This window comes from Hordeum vulgare, chromosome 7H (genome assembly GCF_904849725.1).
Source record: "Hordeum vulgare subsp. vulgare chromosome 7H, MorexV3_pseudomolecules_assembly, whole genome shotgun sequence".
Taxonomy (NCBI): domain Eukaryota; kingdom Viridiplantae; phylum Streptophyta; class Magnoliopsida; order Poales; family Poaceae; genus Hordeum; species Hordeum vulgare.
The window spans coordinates 288,000,347-288,008,410 of NC_058524.1; positions in this window are offsets into that span (position 1 = coordinate 288,000,347).

Consider the following 8,064-nt stretch of genomic DNA (forward strand, 5'->3'; position numbering starts at 1 on the left):
GTGGCTCACAGATCACTTCAACACCCCAATAGGTACAGGTACGCCCGACACAGGTGATCCAGATGGCACGCAGCTGGCGTGGCAGTATGATGAGGAGAACGACAACTTGTATGTGAACTATCCAGAAGACTGAGGCATGGTCGTGATCGTGGGCAAGCATGCGGGATAGTATAGCCTTTTTCTCATGTTATGTAGTCCGTAGCGGAACTACCTTGTTTGAATAAATGTGTGATGTAGACTCTGTTATTATCTGTGGAGATGGCAAACGATTCCCTATTTGTCATTCTTATATTATGTATGTGCTATGTTTATCTTGCTTGCGAAACGCTTAGATGCGCTTCTTTCCATTTTGGGGCCTCGTTCCCTAAATCGGAAAGGACCGCATCTTAGTCGTTACAAGTTGGTAATCAGAGCCTTACGACCATAGGAGCCTTTGTGTGATTGTACTTGGCCGAGTCGAGTATAGTAAAATGTTTTGAGTCTTCGTTATATCGGAGAGTAGGTTTCTTTTTTCTCCTCTTCCATGCTCTGGTGAGGTTCTCGACTTAGGAAATCTTAATTCTACTCCTCTTCTGGCTCAAAAAAAATTTAGGATCACGCGGGTATTTTGAAATCTATATGATATCGATGTGATAGAGTTCTGTCTTGGTGCCTCCTGTCTGCCTTGATTTCTTCCGGGGAGTTGAGCTCCACGGGATTCTTGTGCACATCGCCATCATTCAGATTTCTAAGTATCTCAGAATGAAGGATGTTCGTAATTGCTTCAATACTAGTAGTGGCGAGATAACCCCGATGTCCCCAGTACTGCTGTAGATTGTTCGGGAGTACTGCCATACTTTGTATCGTTGTGATCACGAGGGTCTGTAGTAGATGAAGGTCCGAGATTCTGGTTATGTGTTGACGGATGTGATACAGTGGACGGCTTAGTATAGGAGTTGTGTGAATATTACTCCTTGTATCCGTGTACCAGATTGCATGACCAGATATTTCGGGAATTCATAGGTGGGATATCTAGTAGTGACTTATAGGACAATCTTCCCACAGATGCATGATGTGAGGTTGGGATTCGACATTCAGTGGGTATGTTTGTTCACGGTCGTATTACAGCGGTTCTCGTTGTGTCTTAAAGAGTCCTTGTAGCTCACTACGATTCGGGGATACTTCGTAAGTCGTGTGCACTACCTTGCACAGGATGGCTACTGTAAATTCGAGCCCATGCGATCTTATCCACGAAGATATCGGATGAAATCTCTATCATACGTTTGTTCCGAGCAGTTCTAGCTCATACTTGTTTGCAAGTGGTCTTAATCAGAATTTTTGTCGACAGTCACTTTGAGGAAGCATTCTTACTTTTACGTTCGAGTGCAATTGCTAATATTCCTGTTCAGATATTCCTGCCTTTTTGATTCAGCTATACCTTCAATTTATTCTGTGGGCTAATGTGTTGTCCGTCTTCAGGATGGCTCCACCAACTCGTTAGAATCCAGGTCTTGAGGGTGCTGACATACCGCCACCACCTCCTCCGCCAGAGAATCCTCCTCCGCTGCCGCCTCCTCCTGCAGAGGCTTGGCAAGCGCTGATGGCTGCTACAAATGCAAACACTCAGATGATGATACAGTTGTTGCAAGAGAGGACTAATCAGCAGCAAGGCAACTTCAATCATGGTGGCAATCAGTTTGCTAATCTGAGTCAGTTCCTGTCAAATCAGCCGAAGACCTTCACGTCGTGTGACCAGCCGTTTGATGACGAGGATTGGATTCGCGACATGAACAAGCACTTTGAATGTAGGAACGTTCGTCCAGAGGATTTCATCAAGTTTGCAACATTCCAGCTGAAGGGGCAAGCATCTATCTGGTGGCAGCAGTTGAAGGATTCCAGGGGTGCCAGAGTGATCTCTTGGGATGAGTTCTGCAGAGACTTCAGATCCCACTACATCCCATCTAGCTTTGTGGAGGAAATGCATGAGAAGTTCAGGCGCTTAAAGCAAGGTGGTAACTCCGTGTACAAGTACAACGTCGAGTTCCACGAGCTAGCACGATACGCCTTGCAAGATATTCTAGATCAGAAGAGCAAGATTTATCAGTTCATAGGTGGTTTGAAAGAGGATTTGCAGCTAGCTCTTGCTTTGCACGATCCTGAGGAGTTCGGTAAGTTCTACAACTTGGCTCTCAGGGCTGAGGCAGCTTTGCTCAGGGTGGAGAATTCAAAGAAGCGCTTCAGGGATTCCAGCTCGTCTTCCTCAACTCAGGTGGTTCAGAAGCAACAGAAGTATTGGGTGTCTCCTCCTCCTCCTCGGCACACGCAGCAGTTCAAGCATTCAGGTGGCCGTGGTTCTTCCCACCCACCCAACCCAGCTTTCCAGCGGAGATTCCAACAGCATAAGCAAGGGCCTCCTCAGACACAGTATCGTCAGCCGGCAGATGTTACTTGTCACAAGTGTGGGCAGAAGGGTCACTATGCCAACAAGTGCACTTCTCAGATGCGTCTTCCGCCTCCTCCTCCAGGCAAACCTCCAAGCAATGCTATCATGAAGTTCAACCCCAGGTCTGCGCGAGTCAACATGGTGAATGCGGCTGAGGCAAAAAGCTCGTGAGATGTGATTATGGGTAACCTCCTCGTTAATGATATTCCTGCTAAAGTGTTATTTGATTCTGGTGCTTCTCATTCGTTCATGTCTAGAATGTTCTTTCCCGAGCATGATTTTGATTTTGAGTATTTGAAGAAGGCGTTACGTGTGGTGTCACCCGATACTCTTACGAGCGCCAACAAAGTGGTTCGGGATGTCACTGTCAAGATGGGCGATTATGCTTTTCTGGCATCTCCTATTGTCTTGGGCAATTCCAACATTGATTTGATCCTTGGTATGGACTGGTTGGCCATGAACAGGGCATCGATTGATTGTGAAGCTAAAGAAGTGAAGCTAACTCATTCTTCGGAGGACGCGATTATCTTCGCGGCGTGCGATGACACAATCCGTCTATTTTCCTTAAATGAGAAGGGTGATATTAATCCAATTTCGCAAGTCCCAGTGGTCTGCGAATATGAAGATGTGTTTCCAAAAGAACTGCCAGGAATGCCTCCGCACCGAGAAGTTGAATTCGTTATTGAGATTCAACCAGGTACTGAGCCTGTGTGCAAACGGTCGTACAAATTGGGTCCAGAAGAGCTGAAGGAACTTAAGAGGAAACTCGATGAGCACGAGCGTTTGGGTTTGATCAGACCAAGCTCGTCTCCGTGGGGCTGTGGAGTGTTGTTTGTCAAGCAGAAGGATGGCACGGACCGATTGTGTGTCGATTACCGTCCATTGAACAAGAAGACAATCAGAAACAAGTATTCACTTCCGAACATAAATGAGTTGTTCGAGCAGTTGAAAGGGGCTAAGGTCTTCTCCAAGCTCGATCTCAGGATGGGCTATCATCAAATTCGCATTCGCGAAGAGGATATTCCGAAGACTGCTTTCAGGACAAGTTTTGGCTCATATGAGTATACGGTCATGTCTTTTGGTCTGGCAAATGCTCCACCGACATTTTGTAGAATGATGAACTACATATTCTCTCCGTTCAAGAATGAGTTCGTCTTGCTGTATCTCGATGATATTCTGGTCTTTTCGGAAACTGAGGAAGAGCATGAAGAACATCTCAGACTGGTGCTTGATAAGCTGAGAGAGCATAAATTCTATGCCAAGTTTTCCAAATGTGAGTTCTGGTTGAAATAAGTCGTCTATCTTGGGCACATCATCTCTGCCGAGGGCATCAAAGTTGATCTGTCGAAGGTGCAGGCCATCGTTGAGTGGGAGCCTCCGCAGAATGTGAAACAGCTTCGAAGCTTTCTCGGGCTTGCAAGCTATTGTAGAAGGTTCGTTGAGAACTTCTCCAAGATTGCTAAGACTCTCTCAAGTCTTCTTCGGAAGGGTGTGAAGTATGCCTAGTCTCCAGAGTGTCAGTTGGCCTTCGACACACTCAAAGAGAAGCTCACCTCTACTCCAGTCTTGGTTCCTCCCGATGACTCCAAACCTTACCAAGTGTTCTGCGACGCCTCTCTTCAAGGTCTTGGTACTGTGTTGATGCAAGAGAAGAAAGTGGTAGCTTATACCTCGAGGCAGTTGAAGCCAAGTGAGAAGAATTATCCTGTGCATGATCTAGAGCTGGCAGCAGTGGTACATGCTCTAATGACTTGGAGACACCTCTTGTTGGAACGAAAGGTTGAAGTGTTCACCGATCACAAGAGTCTCAAGTACATCTTCACCCAGCCTAACCTGAATCTCCAGCAAACTCGTTGGGTGGAAATGCTCCAAGATTTTAATCCGAGCATTGAGTACACTCTAGCAAATCTAATGTCGTAGCAGATGCTTTGAGCAGGAAGGCTTACTGCAACAGTCTCATTCTGAAGCCTCTCCAGCCTGACCTTTGTGAATCTTTCAGAAAGCTCAACCTTCAGTTAGTACCTCAGGGATTTCTTGCAAATCTTCAGATCTCTCCTACCTTGGAAGATCAGGTCCGAGCAGCACAGCTTCTTGATGCAATGGTGAAGAAAGTCAAGATTGGCTTGGCAAAGGGAGTGCCCAAATATAAGTGCTTCAGTGTTGATGCCAGAGACACGTTATTCTTTGAGGATCATCTTGTCGTTCCGAAAGGTGATCTCAGAAAGGTAATCATGGAAGAAGCTCATAACTCTCTGCTCTCAATACATCTAGGGAGCTCCAAGATGTATCAGGATTTGAAACAGACCTTCTGGTGGACTCGCATGAAGCGTGAGATTGCTCGGTTCGTAAATGAATGTGATGTATGTCGAAGGGTGAAAGCAGAGCATCAACGTCTAGCAGGTCTTTTGCATCCATTGCCCATTCCCGAGTGGAAGTTCGACCATATTGAGATGGATTTCGTCACCGGGTTTCCGAAGTCCAAGAAGGGTAACGATGCCATCTTCGTCGTCATCAACAAGTTGAGTAAAGTGGCTCATTTTCTTCCAGTCAAGGAATCCATCTCCGCAGCTCAGCTTGCAGAGCTGTACACTTCCAGGATAGATTCTTTGCACGGCGTTCCTATGTTGATTTCTTTGGATCGCGGAAGTATCTTCACTTCCAAGTTCTGGGACTCTTTTCAGTCTGTGATGGGTACGAAGATACGATTCAGCACAACTTTTCATCCTCAGACTAGTGGGCAAGTGGAGAGAGTCAATCAGGTCCCAGAGGATATGCTGAGAGCCTGTGTTATCTATTTTGGCATGAAATGGGAAGACCGCCTGCCTTTTGTTGAGTTCTGGTATAACAACAATTATCAATCTAGTTCATGCAAAGCTCCGTTTGAGATTCCCTATGGCAGTAAATGTCGTACCCCGCTCAACTGGTCCGAGACCGGCGAGCGTCAGATTCTTGGGAATGACTTGATAGAAGAAGCTTAAGAGATATGTCGGGTCATTTGGGATAATCTCAGAACAGCGCAGTCCCGTCAGAAGAGTTATTATGATAGCAAGCATCGTGACATGTCTTATGAGCTCGATGACTTCGTCTATCTCAAGGTGTCTCCTATGAAGGGTACACAACGTTTTGGCATCAAAGGCAAGCTTGCGCCTCATTTCGTTGGTCCTTTCAGAGTTGTTGGCAAGAGAGGCGACCTTGCGTACCAGCTTGAGCTCCCTTCAAACTTTGCAAATGTGCATGACGTGTTCCATGTCTCTTAGCTCCGGAGATGCTTCAAGACTCCCGAGCGCACAGTTCATCTTCAAGACATTGACCTTCAACCCGACCTATCCTATCGTGAGCATCCAGTTGCGGTTCTCGAGGCGACTGAGCGCAAAACCCGCAATAAGACTATCAAGTTTCTCAAGGTGCAGTGGTCACACCATTCCGATAAAGAGACCACTTGGGAACGCGAGGATCACCTCCGTTCCGAATTCCCAGAGTTCTTTCAGTCCTAGATCTCGGGGCGAGATCTTTTTGTAGTGTGGGAGAGTTTGTAATGCCCAGAGTGTAACTTGCCATTTTTGGAACCTTCTTGTATGTGGGTCCATCTTGTCATTGCCTTGTGAGATATGCATGTGTTATTTCATGTGATGCTTACCTTGTCTTGTTTCCCTTTACATGCATGCATCCATATCATTCCATGCCTCTTGTGTTTGTTGTTATTGTGAATCCATGTATGTGGTGTGGCATGTGATGATAATATATGATGTGATGTGGAGTGGTATTTGAAAGTAGGGTGCAACTTATGCTACGTTTCAAAACCCCCCTCTCCATTTATCTCAAAACTCAAGTTTCACTTGCTCCATCCCTGATTCAAAAATGTTCATATTTTAGAGTGAATTGTGGTGGATGTGATGCTAGGTTTAAAGTGTTTTGAAACTTTGTTTAAGTGGGGTAAATGTTCACAAAACAGGTTATTCAAATTCTGTTTTGTAAATATTTAAATGCTCCAAAAATTCCTTTTTCATTTTATTTAAATAGGTCATAATTCCTTATGACCAGGGGCATTTTTATCTTTAATTTTGAGGCCATAGATTACCTAGGAGATTTATTGTTTGATGGCTGGGTTTTCCTTTTTCTTCTATCTGGCGCCAGCATGGGCCTCCTTCCCCTCCCGAGGCCCATCTCCTCCCTCTTTGTTTGCCCCAGCGACAGGCCACGCGCGTTCCTCCCTTCTCTCTAATGGCGTCTTCTTCCCCTCCCCTGTTTCTTCCGTCAGTAGCAGACGCGTGAGTGAGAGAGCGTAGCGACGGCGTGAGTTCATGGAAGTCGAGGCCTTATATAACCTCGGCATGCGTGCCCTACTGCCTAGGGTTCCGCGCCCTCCCTCCTAGCACCGCCACCTCCCTTCCATCTCTTGCCCTCTCCCCGTCAGGTAAACTCTCTGTAGGTTAGATCCGAGAGTAGCAGTAGTGCGCCGCCGTCTCCATCGCGCGTCCCTCGCCTCCGGCGCCGGCAAGTATGTCCGGTAACTCGAGGGAAGTCCCCGCGTTCCATTCCCGTCGTCGGTGAGGCTGGGGCACGACTACACCGACGGCTAGGACCTCGTCTCCGACGTGTTCCCGGCGGACCCGTACCCCTGCATCAGCTCGTCTTTAGCCTGCAGCAGCGTTCTTCTTCCTCTACTTCCGCGGGATCTGCTACGTCGGGGGGGGGGGGGGGCTAGGGTGAGCAACACCTGCCCCTCTTCTTCTTCTACCGCAACCATGCGTCGTCCTGCGTAGATCGGAGCGGCTCGCCGGAGTGCACACTCTGTCCGGCAGTGCGTGCGCGTGTGTGTGCAGTAGGGAGAGGGATCTGCCTAAAAGGGGCAAGCTTCCCTCTCTGGTAGAATCCGTAGCAGTGGCGTAGTGGTTGTGTGCGCGTAGAGTTTGTGGCAGGTCTCGGATTCGAGCTCGCAGCGCCCCCCCCCTTTGCTTATTTGGTTTTCGGGCACACTAGCACAGGGGGAAAGCTTACCCTGTATCCTCCGTGGGTACTGTCAAGCCAAGAGCTGCATCCCAGTGGTAGAGTGTTGTGCATGTGCACAGGAGGGCATGTGATCGAATCCCCATTGCCCCCTTTTTATTTATTTTTATTTCTTTTGTGTTGTTTGATGCTGAATTCATTCTAGCTGCTCCAAATCTTGCTTGAGCAGCAAGTTGAGATGATCATACCTTATATCCAGTAGGTTGCACCTTGCTTATTTTGCTAGTGAGCATGTGTAGGTGTATCTCCATGTGTGATGTGTAGATGCAAGCTTGTGTGATGTGTGTGTAGGAGTTAGTGATGTATGTATGCGTATGTGTGTAGAAGTGTGTGGTGCAACTCCCATGAGATGTGTGCTTGTGTGGTGCAAGCACCCACATGCTTGTGTAGGTGATGTTGAGGTGTGTGCTTGTGTGGTGCAAGTACCCAAATGCTTGTGTGGGTGTATGTGTGATGTATCCATGTGTGTGTGAGTAAGTGTGCTTGTGCATATGTGCACTAGTGCTGGTGTAGATGTATGTAACCATGTGTATGTGTGTGTGTTAGTGATAGTGGTGTAAGTATGTGTGTGCTTTAGATGCTAGCATGTGTAGGTGTGCTGCATGGGCACTTGTGATGCTAGCATGTATGTGGTG